Genomic DNA, 14,260 nt, shown 5'->3' with positions numbered 1-14,260 from the left:
AGATCAGAGACTAAGTTTGCTAGGCTAGATGGGTTCTGCTCAGAATTCTCTGTCCGTTGCTGAGTGGATGATGGAAAAGGCTTGCTATTGCTAAACCTGTTTCTTCCACCATTATTAAAGCCTTGTTGAGGCTTTTGATCCTTCCATGAGAAATTTGGATGATTTCTCCATGATGAGTTATAGGTGTTTCCATAAGGTTCACCTAAGTAATTCACCTCTGCTATTGCAGGATTCTCAGGATCATAAGCTTCTTCTTCAGAAGATGCCTCTTGAGTACTGTTGGATGCAGCTTGCATTCCATTCAAACTCTGAAAAATCATATTGACTTGCTGAGTCAATATTTTGTTCTGAGCCAATATGGCATTCAGAGTATCAATCTCAAGAACTCCCTTCTTCATAGGCGTCCCATTATTCACAGGATTCCTTTCAGAAGTGTAATGAACTGGTTATTTGAAACCATGTTAATGAGTTATTGAGCTTCTGCAGGCGTTTTCTTCAGGTGAATGGATCCACCTGCAGAGGTATCCAATGACATCTTAGATAACTCAGACAGACCATCATAGAATATGTTCAGGATGGTCCATTCTAAAAGCATATCAGAAGGACACGTTTTGGTCAGTCCTTTGTATCTCTCCCAAGCTTCATAGAGGGATTCACCTTCTTTCTGTCTGAAGGTTTGAACATCCACTCTAAGCTTGCTCAGCTTTTGAGGAGGAAAGAACTTGGCTAAGAAAGCCGTGACCAGCTTATCCCAATAGTTCAGGCTGTCTCTGGGTTGAGAGTCCAACCAGATTCTAGCTCTGTCTCTTACAGCAAATGGGAAAAGCATGAGCCTGTAGACTTCAGGATCTACTCCATTAGTCTTAACAGTATCACATATCTGCAAGAATTCAGTTAAGAACTGAAAAGGATCTTCAGATGGAAGTCCATAAAACTTGCAGTTCTGCTGCATCAGAGAAACTAATTGAGGTTTCAGCTCAAAGTTGTTTGCCCCAATGGTAGGAATGGAGATGCTTCTTCCATGTAAATTGGAATTAGGTGCAGTAAAGTCACCAAGCATTCTCCTTGCATTATTGTTGTTGGGTTCGGCTGCCATCTCCTTTACTTGCTTGAAATTTTCAATCAAGTTGTCTCTGGATTGTTGTAATTTAGCTTCTCTTAGTTTCCTCTTCAGAGTCCTTTCAGGTTCTGGATCAGCTTCAACAAGAATGCCTTTTTCTCTGTCCCTGCTCATAAGAAAGAGAAGAGAAAAAGAAAAGAAGAGGAATCCTCTATGTCACAGTGAAGAGGTTCCTTATTGTTAGTAGAAGAAAAGAAGAAGAGAAAAATCTGAACTCAGAAAGAGAGAGAGAGAGAGAGTTCGGATTTTTGGTGGGTGAGGGAGAGATGTTAGTAGATGAATAAATAAATAGAATAAGATGAGAGAGGAGAAATTTCGACAATAATTTTTGAAAAAGAGTTAGTGATTTTTTAAAATAGTTTTTGAAAAAGGTTAGTAGTTTTTTTTTTTCGAAAATTCAAAATAAAAACAAAATAATTAGTTAATTAAAAAGAAATTTTGAAAAAGAGGGAAGATATTTTCGAAAATTAGAGAGAGAGAGAGAGAGTTAGTTAGGTGGTTTTGAAAAAGATAAGAAACAAACAAAAAGTTAGTTAGTTAGTTGAAACAACTTTTGAAAAGATAAGAAGTTAGGAAGTTAGAGAAGATATTTTGAAATCAAATTTTTGTAAAAAAAGATAAGGAAAATATTTTTGAAAAGACATGATAGAAATTAGTTTTTGGAAAAGATTTGATTTTTAAAATCACAATTAATGACTTGATTCACAAGAAATCACAAAATATGATTCTAGAACTTAAAGTTTGAATCTTTCTTAACAAGCAAGTAACAAACTTGAAATTTTTGAATCAAAACATTAATTGTTATTGTTATTTTCGAAAATTTTGATATAAAAATAAGAAAAAGATTTTTGAAAAATATTTTTGGAATTTTCGAAAATAACTAAGAAATTTGAAAAAGATTTGATTTTTGAAAAAGATTTTGAAAAATGTGAGATTTTTAAATTGAAAATTTTGATTTGACTCATGAAAACAACTAGATTTTAAAAATTTTTGAAAAAGTCAAATCTCATTTTCGAATTTATGAGAGAGAAAAAGGGAGAGATATTTTTTTGATTTTTTTGATTTTTTTAATGATGAGAGAGAAAAATTAAAACAAGGAATGCATGCAAGGAATGATGAAACATCATTTTCATATTTTTCTCTTTTATTTTTGAATCAAAACAAGGAATGCATGCAAGAACACTATGAATGTCAAGATGAACACCAAGAACACTATGAAGATCATGATGAACATCAAGAACATGTTTTTGAAAAATTTTTAATGCAAAGAAAACATGCAAGACATCAAACTTAGAAATCTTTAATGCTTAGGCACTAAGAATTCAAGAATGCATATGAAAAACAAGAAAAGACACAAAACATGCAAATGCAAAGATCAAACAAGAAGACTTACCAAGAACAACTTGAAGATCATGAAGAACACTATGAATGCATGAGAATTTTCGAAAAAATGCAAGATGCATATGCAATTGACACCAAACTTATAACATGGCACATGACTCAAACAAGAAACAGAAAAATATTTTTGATTTTTATGATTTTCTAAATTTGTTTTTGGATTTTTCGAAAAATTAATTGAAAAAGAAAAATAAGGATTCCAAAATTTTTAATATGAATTCCAGGAATCTTGCATTCTTAGTCTAAAGCTTCAGTCCAGGAATTAGACATGGCTCACTAGCCAGCCAAGCTTTCAATGAAAGCTCCAGTCCAAAACACTAGACATGGCCAATGGCCAGCCAAGCTTCAACAGATATGGATACTTGATGAGCGGATAATTTATATGCTTTTTGACATTGTTTTTAGTATGTTTTTAGTAGGATCTAGTTACTTTTAGGGATGTTTTCATTAGTTTTATGTTAAATTCACATTTCTGGACTTTACTATGAGTTTGTGTGTTTTTCTGTGATTTCAGGTATTTTCTGGCTGAAATTGAGGGACTTGAGCAGAAATCAGATTCAGAGGTTGAAGAAGGACTGCTGATGCTGTTGGATTCTGACCTCCCTGCACTCAAAATGGATTTTCTGGAGCTACAGAACTCGAAATGGCGCGCTTCCAATTGCGTTGGAAATTAGACATCCAGGGCTTTCCAGAAATATATAATAGTCCATACTTTGGCCAAGAATAGATGACGTAAACTGGCGTTCAACGCCAGCTTTTTGCCCAAATCTGGCGTCCAGCGCCAGAAAAGGAGCCAAAACCAGAGTTGGACGCCCAAACTGGCACAAAAACTGGCGTTCAACTCCAAGAAGGACCTCTACACGTGCAGCACTCAAGCTCAGCCCAAGCACACACCAAGTGGGCCCCGGAAGTGGATTTATGCATCAATTACTTACTCATGTAAACCCTAGTAGCTAGATTATTATAAATAGGACATTTTACTATTGTATTTGATATCCGGGATTGTATTTTGATCCTGTGATCACGTTTTGGGGGCTGGCCATCTCGGCCATGCCTGGACCTTCACTTATGTATTTTCATACGGTAGAGTTTCTACACTTCATAGATTAAGGTGTGGAGCTCTGCTGTTCCTCAAAGATTAATGCAAAGTACTACTATTTTCTATTCAATTCATCTTATTTTGCTTCTAAGATATCCATTCGCACCCAAGAACGTGATGAAGGTGATGATTATGTGTGACGCTCATCACCATTCTCCCCTATGAACACGTGCCTGACAAACACTTCCGTTCTACATGAAATAAGCTAGAATGAATATCTCTTAGATCTCTTAATCAGAATCTTCGTGGCGTAAGCTAGAATGATGGCGGCATTCAAGAGAATCCGAAAAGTCTAAACCTTGTCTGTGGTATTCCAAGTAGGATTCAATGAATGAATGACTGTGACGAGCTCCAAACTCGCGATTGCAGGGCGTTAGTGACAGACGCAAAAGGATAGTAAATCCTATTCCAGCATGATCGAGAACCGACAGATGAATAGCCGTGCCGTGACAGGGTGCGTTGATCATTTTCACTGAGAGGATAAGATGAAGCCATTGGCAAGGGTGATGCCTCCAGACGATTAGCCGTGCCGTGACAGGGCATTGGATCATTTTCCCGAGAGATGACCGAAAGTAGCCGTTGACAATGGTGATGTATCACATAAAGCCAGCCATGGAAAGGAGTAAGACTGACTGGATGAAGATAGCAGGAAAGCAGAGGTTCAGAGGAACGAAAAGCATCTCCATTCGCTTATCTGAAATTCTCACCAATGATTTACATAAGTACCTCTATCCCTATTCTATTATTTATTTTCGAAAACCCATTACTGTTTGATATCCGCCTGACTGAGATTTGCAAGGTGACCATAGCTTGCTTCATACCAACAATCTCCGTGGGATTCGACCCTTACTCACGTAAGGTATTACTTGGACGACCCAGTGCACTTGCTGGTTAGTTACACGGAGTTGTGAACCATGGTCTTGGCATCATGTTTTTGGCACCATTTCCAGGGAAAGAAAGAGCAATGAATTTTACATAATTAAAGTGTAATCACGATTCCGCGTACCAAGTTTTTGGCGCCGTTGCCGGGGATTGTTCGAGTATGGACAACTGACGGTTCATCTTGTTGCTCAGATTAGGTAATTTTCTTTTTATTTTGTTTTAAAAATTTTTCAAAAAAATCTTTCAAAATTTTCTCCTTTGTTTTCGAAAAAAAATAATATAAAAATGTTTTCAAAAATTTTATTCAAAATTTTTAAGAATGAATTCTAGTGTTTCATGAAGCATGTGAAGCCTGGCTGGCTGTAAAGCCATGTCTAAATTTATTTGGACTGAGGCAGCAATTTGTTATCAAGAGCAAGCTAGTTGTTGTTAATCCACCTGCTATTGTTCCTGATTTACATGCTAAAGCTTGGCTGGCCATTGGCCATGTCTAGTGTTTTGGACCGGAGCTTTCATTGAAAGCTTGGCTGGCTAGTGAGCCATGTCTAATTCCTGGACTGAAGCTTTAGACTAAGAATGCAAGATTCCTGGAATTCATATTAAAAATTTTGGAATCCTTATTTTTTTTTTTAATTAATTTTTCGAAAAATCCAAAAAAATTAGAAAATCATAAAAATCAAAAATATTTTTCTGTTTCTTGATTGAGTCATGTGTCATGTTATAAGTTTGGTGTCAATTGCATGTGCATCTTGCATTTTTCAAAAATTTCATGCATTCATAGTGTTCTTCATGATCTTCAAGTTGTTCTTGGTAAGTCTTCTTGTTTGATCTTGATGATTTTTTGTTTTGTGTTGTATGGTGTTTTTCATATGCATTCTTGAATTCTTAGTGCGTAAGCATTCAAGAATTCTAAGTTTGGTGTCTTGCATGTTTTCTTTGCATTAAAAATTTTTCAAAATTGTGTCTATGATGTTCATCTTGACATTCATAGTGTTCTTGGTGTTCATCTTGACATTCATAGCATTCTTGCATGCATCACATGTTTTGATCTAAAAATTTCATGCATTGCATCTTTTTAGTGTTTTTCTCTTGCATCATAAAAAATTCAAAAATCAAAAAAATATCTTCCCCTTTTTCTCTCATAAATTCGAAAATTTGAGTTGACTTTTTCAAAAATTTTTAAAATCAAGTTGTTTCTTATGAGTTAAATCAAATTTTCAATTTGAAAATCTTATCTTTTTCAAAATTCTTAGTTATTTTCGAAAATTCCAAAAATATTTTTCAAAAATCTTTTTCTTATTTTTATATCAAATTTTCGAAAATAACATAATCAATTAATGTTTTGATTCAAAAATTTGAAGTTTGTTACTTGCTTGTTAAGAAAGATTCAAACTTTAAGTTCTAGCATCATATCTTGTGATTTCTTATGAATCAAGTCATTAATTGAGATTTTAAAAATCAAATCTTTTTCAAAACTAATTTCTAAAATATCTTCTTATCTTACCTTTTTCAAAAAAGTTGGTTTCAAAATATCTTTTTAACCTCCTAACTTCTTATCTTTTCAAAATTTGTTTCAACTAACTAACTAACTTTTTGTTTGTTTCATAACTTTTTCAAAACTACCTAACTAACTCTCTCTCTAATTTTCGAAAATATCTTCCCTCTTTTTCAAAAATTTCTTTTTAATTAACTAATTATTCTTATTTTTATTTTTGATTTTAAAAATTTTCGAAAAATACTAACATTTTTCAAAAACCATTTTCGAAAATCACTAACCCTTTTTCAAAAATTATTTTCGAAAATTCTCCCTCTCCCATCTTATTCTATTTATTTATTCATTTACTAACATCTCATCTCACATCTCAACCCTCCTCACAGTTGTGTTTCTTCCATTATATTACATTCTTTATCTCCCCCTCTTTTCTTCCACTCACAAAGGGATCCCTATACTGTGGTATAAAGGGTCTCTATTATTATTATTTTTTCTGTGCCCTCTTCTTTGTCATATGAGCAGGAGCAAGGACAAGAATATTCTTGTTGAAGCAGATCCGGAACCTGAAAGGACTCTGAAGAGAAAATTAAGAGAAGCTAAAATACAATAATCTAGAAATAACCTTTCAGAAATTTTTGAACAGGAAGAGGAGATGGCAGCCGAAAATAATAATAATGTAAGGAAGATGCTTGGTGACTTTACTGCACCTAATTCCAATTTACATGGAAGAAGCATCTCCATTCCTGCCATTGGAGCAAACAACTTTGAGCTGAAACCTCAATTAGTTTCTCTGATGCAACAGAACTGCAAGTTTCATGGACTTCCATCTGAAGATCCTTTTCAGTTCTTAACTGAATTCTTGCAGATATGTGATACTATTAAGACTAATGGAGTAGATCCTGAAGTCTACAGGCTCATGCTTTTCCCTTTTGCTGTAAGAGACAGAGCTAGATTATGGTTGGATTCTCAACCCAAAGACAGCCTGAACTCTTGGGATAAGCTGATCACGGCTTTCTTAGCCAAGTACTTTCCTCCTCAAAAGCTGAGCAAGCTTAGAGCGGATGTTCAAACCTTCAGACAGAAAGAAGGTGAATCCATCTATGAAGCTTGGGAAAGATACAAACAGTTGACCAAAAAGTGTCCTTCTGACATGCTTTCGGAATGGACCATCCTGGATATATTCTATGATGGTTTATCTGAGCTATCAAAAATGTCACTGGACACTTCTGCAGGTGGATTCATTCACCTAAAGAAAACGCCTGCAGAAGCTCAAGAACTCATTGACATGGTTGCTAATAACCGGTTCATGTACACTTCTGAAAGGAATCCTGTGAGTAATGGGACGCCTATGAAGAAGGGAGTTCTTGAAGTTGATACTCTGAATGCCATATTGGCTCAGAACAAAATATTGACTCAGCAAGTCAATATGATCTCTCAGAGTCTGCATGGAATGCAAGCTGCATCCAACAGTACTCAAGAGGCATCTTCTGAAGAAGAAGCTTATGATCCTGAAAACCCTGCAATAGCAGAGGTAAATTATTTAGGTGAACCTTATGGAAACACCTATAACTCATCATGGAGAAATCATCCAAATTTCTCATGGAAGGATCAAAAGCCTCAACAAGGCTTTAATAATGGTGGAAGAAATAGGTTTAACACTAATAAACCTTTTCCATCATCCACTCAGCAACAGACAGAGAACTCTGAACAAAATGCTTCTAATTTAGCAAATCTAGTCTCTGATCTGTCTAAGGCCACTGGGAGTTTCATGAATGAAACCAGGTCTTCCATTAGAAATTTGGAAGCACAAGTGGGCCAGCTGAGTAAAAGGATCACTGAAATCCCTCCAAGTACTCTCCCAAGCAATACAGAAGAGAATCCAAAAGGAGAGTGCAAGGCCATTGACATAAGCACCATGGCCGAACCTACAAGGGGAGTGGAGGACGCAAATCCCAAGGAGGAAGACCTCCTGGGACGTCCAGTGATCAATAAGGAGCTTCCCTCTGAGGAACCAAAGGACTCTGAGGCTCATCTAGAGACCATAGAGATTCCATTGAACCTCTTTATGCCCTTCATGAGCTCTGATGAGTATTCCTCTTCTGAAGAAAATGAGGATGTTACTGAAGAGCAAACTGCCAAGTTTCTTGGTGCAATCATGAAGCTGAATGCCAAATTATTTGGCATTGATACTTGGGAAGTTGAACCTCCTTTGTTCATCAATGAACTAAGTGATCTGGATCAACTGACATTGCCTCAGAAGAGACAGGATCCTGGAAAGTTCATAATACCTTGTACTATAGGCACCATGATCTTTAAGGCTATGTGTGACCTTGGTTCAGGGATAAACCTCATGCCCCTCTCTGTAATAGAGAAACTGGGAATCTATGGGGTGCAAGCTGCTAAAATCTCATTAGAGATGGCAGACAATTCAAGAAAATAGGCATATGGACAAGTAGAGGATGTATTAGTAAAGGTTGAAGGCCTTTACATCCCTGCTGATTTCATAGTCCTGGATACTGGAAAGGAAGAGGATGAATCCATCATCCTAGGAAGACCTTTCCTGGCCACAGCAAGAGCTGTGATTGATGTTGACAGAGGTGAAATAGTCCTTCAATGGAATGAGGACTCCCTTGTGTTTAAAACTCAAGGATCTCCCTCTGCAACCATGGAGAGGAAGCAGAAAAAGCTTCTCTCAAAGCAGAGTCAACCAGAGCCCCCACAGTCAAACTCTAAGTTTGGTGTTGGGAGGCCACAACCAAACTCTAAGTTTGGTGTTGAACTCCCATATCCAAACTCTAAGTTTGGTGTTGGAGAGTCTCAACAAAGCTCTGCACATCTGTGAGGCTCCATGAGAGCCCACTGTCAAGCTATTGACATTAAAGAAGCGCTTGTTGGGAGGCAACCCAATTTTTATTTATCTAACTATATTTTTCTTAGTTATATGTCTTTGTAGGTTCATGATCATGTGGAGTCACGAAATAAATATAAAAATTGAAAACGAAATCAAAAACAGCAGAAGAAAAATCTCACCCTGGAGGAGCATCTGTCTGGCGTTCAGCGCCAGAACAGAGCATGGTTCTGGCGCTGAATGCCCAAAATGGGCAGCTTCTGGGTGCTGAACGCCAGAACAGGCATGGTTCTGGCGTTCAACGCCAGAAATGGCACACAAATGGGCGTTGAACGCCCAAAATGGCCACCAACCTGGCGCTGAACGCCCAGAGTTGTGTGCTAAGGCATTTTTACATGCCTAATGGGTGCAGGGATGTAAATCCTTGAACACCTCAGGATCTGTGGACCCCACAGGATCCCTACTTACCTCCACTCACTTCTTTTCACCACTCTCTTTCACACAACCCCATAAACACTCTTCCCCAAAAACCCTTCACCAATCCTCTCAAACTCTCTTCCCCATCACCTCTTCACCACTCACATCCATCCACTCTTCCCCATAAACCTACCTCATAAACTCCACCTACCTTCAAAAATTCAAAACCAATTTCCCACCCAAACCCACCCATATGGCCGAAACCTTTCCCCCCTTCCCTATATAAAGCCCTCCATTCTTCATCAAATTCACACAACACACCCCTCTATACCCTTCTTGGACGAAAACACTTCCCACTCTCCCTCTCCTCCATTTCTTCTTCTTCTTCATCTATTCTTTCTTTTATTGCTCGAGGGCGAGCAAAACTCTAAGTTTGGTGTGGTAAAAGCATAAGCTTTTTGTTTTTCCATTACCATTGATGGCACCTAAGACCGGAGAATCCTCTAGAAAGGGGAAAGGGAAGACAAAAGCTTCCACATCCAAGTCATGGGAGATGGAAAGGTTCATTTCCAAAGCCCATCAAGACCACTTCTATGATGTTGTGGCCAAGAAGAAGGTGATCCCCGAGGTCCCTTTCAAACTCAAAAGAAATGAGTATCCGGAGATCCGACATGAAATTCAAAGAAGAGGTTGGGAAGTTCTAACAAATCCCATCCAACAAGTCGGCATCCTAATGGTTCAAGAGTTCTATGCCAATGCATGGATCACCAAGAACCATGATCAAAGTAAGAACCCGGATCCAAAGAACTATGTTACAATGGTTCGGGGGAAATACTTGGATTTTAGTCCGGAAAATGTGAGGTTGGTGTTTAACTTGCCCATGATGCAAGGAGATGAACGCCCCTACACTAGAAGGGTCAACTTTAATCAAAGGTTGGACCAAGTCCTTATGGACATATGTGTAGAAGGAGCTCAATGGAAGATTGACTCCAAAGGCAAGCCGGTTCAACTAAGAAGATTGGACCTCAAGCCTGTAGCTAGAGGATGGTTGGAGTTTATTCAATGCTCAATCATTCCCACTAGCAACCGGTCTGAAGTTACCATAGACCGAGCCATCATGATCCATAGCATCATGATTGGAGAAGAGGTGGAAGTTCATGAGACTATACCTCAAGAACTCTATAAGGTGGCTGACAAGTCCTCCACCATGGCAAGGTTAGCCTTTCCTCACCTCATTTGCCACCTATGCAATTCGGCTGGGATTGACATAGAGGGAGATATCCTCATCAAAGAGGACAAGGCCATCACTAAGAAAAAGATGGAGCAAGCAAGAGAGCCCACTCATGGAGCTCAAGAGGCGTATGAAGCTCATCACCATGAGATCCCGGAGATGCCTCAAATGCACTTTCCTCCACAAAACTATTGGGAGCAAATTAACACCTCCCTAGGAGAATTGAGTTCCAATATGGGACAACTAAGGGTGGAACATCAAGAGCACTCCATCATGCTTCATGAAATAAGAGAAGATCAGAAAGCAATAAGGGAGGAGCAACAAAGACAAGGAAGAGACATAGAAGATCTCAAGGACATCATGGGTTCCTCAAGAAGGAAACGCCACCATCACTATGGTGGATTCATTCCTTGTTCTTGTTTCTTCTGTTTTTCGTTTCTATGTTATGTGCTTATCTGTGTTTGTGTCTTCATTACATGATCATTAGTAGTTAGTAACTGTGTCTTAAAGTTATAAATGTCCTATGAATCCATCACCTCTCTTAAATGAAAAATGTTTTAATTCAAAAGAACAAGAAGTACATGAGTTTCGAATTTATCCTTGAACTTAGCTTAATTATATTGATGTGGTGACAATGCTTCTTGTTTTCTGAATGTATGCTTGAACAGTGCATATGTCTTTTGAAATTGTTGTTTAAGAATGTTAAATATGTTGGCTCTTGAAAGAATGATGACTAGGAAACATGTTGTTTGATAATCTAAAAAATCATAAAAATGATTCTTGAAGCAAGAAAAAGCAGCAAAGAACAAAGCTTGCAGAAAAAAAAATATAGGCAAAAAAAAAAGTAGAAAGAAAAGCAAGCAGAAAAAGCCAAAAGCTCTTAAAACCAAGAGGCAAGAGCAAAAAGCCAATAACCCTTAAAACTAAAAGGCAAGGGCAAATAAAAAGGATCCTAAGGCTTTGAGCATCAGTGGATAGGAGGGCCTAAAGGAATAAAATCCTGGTCTAAGCGGCTAAACCAAGCTGTCCCTAACCATGTGCTTGTGGCGTGTAGGTGTCAAGTGAAAACTTGAGACTGAGCGGTTAAAGTCAAGGTCCAAAGCAAAAAAAGAGTGTGCTTAAGAACCCTGGACACCTCTAATTGGGAACTTTAGCAAAGCTGAGTCACAATCTGAAAAGGTTCACCCAATTATGTGTCTGTGGCATTTATGTATCCGGTGGTAATACTGGAAAACAAAGTGCTTAGGGCCACGGCCAAGACTCATAAAGAAGCTGTGTTCAAGAATCATCATACTGAACTAGGAAAATCAATAACACTATCTGAACTCTGAGTTCCTATAGATGCCAATCATTCTGAACCTCAATGGATAAAGTGAGGTGCCAAAACTATTCAAGAGGCAAAAAGCTATAAGTCCCGCTCATATGATTGAAGCTATGTTTCATTGATAGTTTGGAATTTATAGTATATTCTCTTCTTTTTATCCTATTTGATTTTCAGTTGCTTGGGGACAAGCAACAATTTAAGTTTGGTGTTGTGATGAGCGGATAATTTATACGCTTTTTGACATTATTTTTAGTATGTTTTTAGTAGGATCTAGTTACTTTTAGGGATGTTTTCATTAGTTTTTATGTTAAATTCACATTTCTGGACTTTACTATGAGTTTGTGTGTTTTTCTGTGATTTCAGGTATTTTCTGGCTGAAATTGAGGGACTTGAGCAGAAATCAGATTCAGAGGTTGAAGAAGGACTGCTGATGCTGTTGGATTCTGACCTCCCTGCACTCAAAATGGATTTTCTGGAGCTACAGAACTCGAAATGGCGCGCTTCCAATTGCGTTGGAAATTAGACATCCAGGGATTTCCAGAAATATATAATAGTCCATACTTTGGCCAAGAATAGATGACGTAAACTGGCGTTCAACGCCAGCTTTTTGCCCAAATCTGGCGTCCAGCGCCAGAAAAGGAGCCAAAACCAGAGTTGAACGCCCAAACTGGCACAAAAACTGGCGTTCAACTCCAAGAAGGACCTCTACACGTGCAGCACTCAAGCTCAGCCCAAGCACACACCAAGTGGGCCCTGGAAGTGGATTTATGCATCAATTACTTACTCATGTAAACCCTAGTAGCTAGATTATTATAAATAGGACATCTTACTATTGTATTTAATATACGGGATTGTATTTTGATCCTGTGATCATGTTTTGGGGGCTGGCCATCTCGGCCATGCCTGGACCTTCACTTATGTATTTTCATACGGTAGAGTTTCTACACTTCATAGATTAAGGTGTGGAGCTCTGCTGTTCCTCAAAGATTAATGCAAAGTACTACTGTTTTCTATTCAATTCATCTTATTTCGCTTCTAAGATATCCATTCGCACCCAAGAACGTGATGAAGGTGATGATTATGTGTGACGCTCGTCACCATTCTCCCCTATGAACACGTGCCTGACAAACGCTTCCGTTCTACATGAAATAAGCTAGAATGAATATCTCTTAGATCTCTTAATCAGAATCTTCGTGGCGTAAGCTAGAATGATGGTGGCATTCAAGAGAATCCGGAAAGTCTAAACCTTGTCTGTGGTATTCCGAGTAGGATTCAATGAATGAATGACTGTGACGAGCTCCAAACTCGCGATTGCAGGGCGTTAGTGACAGACGCAAAAGGATAGTAAATCCTATTCCAGCATGATCGAGAACCGACAGATGAATAGCCGTGCCGTGACAGGGTGCGTTGATCATTTTCACTGAGAGGATAAGATGAAGCCATTGGCAAGGGTGATGCCTCCAGACGATTAGCCGTGCCGTGACAGGGCATTGGATCATTTTCCCGAGAGATGACCGAAAGTAGCCGTTGACAATGGTGATGTATCACATAAAGCCAGCCATGGAAAGGAGTAAGACTGACTGGATGAAGATAGCAGGAAAGCAGAGGTTCAGAGGAACGAAAAGCATCTCCATTCGCTTATCTGAAATTCTCACCAATGATTTACATAAGTACCTCTATCCCTATTCTATTATTTATTTTCGAAAACCCATTACTGTTTGATATCCGCCTGACTGAGATTTGCAAGGTGACCATAGCTTGCTTCATACCAACAATCTCCGTGGGATTCGACCCTTACTCACGTAAGGTATTACTTGGACGACCCAGTGCACTTGCTGGTTAGTTACACGGAGTTGTGAACCATGGTCTTGGCATCATGTTTTTGGCGCCATTTACAGGGAAAGAAAGAGCAATGAATTTTACATAATTAAAGTGTAATCACGATTCCGCGTACCAATACTTTTCATGTATAGAGCAACTAAGTGTGTGAGAATTTCTTCTTTTGTGATGGTAAGTTGAAACCCCAGTCCAAAAGATTAGACATGGCTTACAGCCAGCCAGGATTCAACAAATCATCATGAAACACTAGAATTCATTCTTAAAAATTCTGAATAATTTTTTGAAAACAAAAGAAAACATTTTTGAAAACAAAGGAGAAATTTTTGAAAGATTTTTGAAAAATTTTTGAAAACAAAACAAAAAGAAAATTACCTAATCTGAGCAACAGGATGAACCGTCAGTTGTCCAAACTCGAACAATCTCCGGCAACGGCGCCAAAAACTTGGTGCGCAAAAATTGTGATTACACTTTGATTATGTAAAATTCATTGCTCTTTCTTTCCCTGGTAATGGCGCCAAACACATGATGCCAATACCATGGTTCACAACTTCGCACAACTAACCAGCAAGTGCACTGGGTCGTCCAAGTAATACCTTACGTGAGTAAGGGT

At 38.2% G+C, this 14,260-nt stretch overlaps 2 non-coding genes across 2 annotated transcripts; one reads left to right on the top strand and one right to left on the bottom strand.

The window, feature by feature from the left end:
- Positions 1-589: 589 nt before the first annotated feature.
- LOC112760010 (small nucleolar RNA R71) lies at positions 590-697 on the top strand. Its single transcript, XR_003180469.1, has one exon. It is a non-coding gene; the product is annotated as a small nucleolar RNA R71 (small nucleolar RNA).
- Positions 698-7,039: 6,342 nt separating this feature from the next.
- Positions 7,040-7,147, bottom strand: LOC112761427 (small nucleolar RNA R71). The gene has a single exon (XR_003181819.1). It is a non-coding gene; the product is annotated as a small nucleolar RNA R71 (small nucleolar RNA).
- Positions 7,148-14,260: the final 7,113 nt, after the last annotated feature.

The sequence above is a fragment of the Arachis hypogaea genome, chromosome 16, assembly GCF_003086295.3.
Source record: "Arachis hypogaea cultivar Tifrunner chromosome 16, arahy.Tifrunner.gnm2.J5K5, whole genome shotgun sequence".
In the NCBI taxonomy this organism is placed as follows: domain Eukaryota; kingdom Viridiplantae; phylum Streptophyta; class Magnoliopsida; order Fabales; family Fabaceae; genus Arachis; species Arachis hypogaea.
The sequence above is the reverse complement of the archived record's forward strand: the minus strand, read 5'-3'. Positions and strand labels throughout refer to the sequence as shown.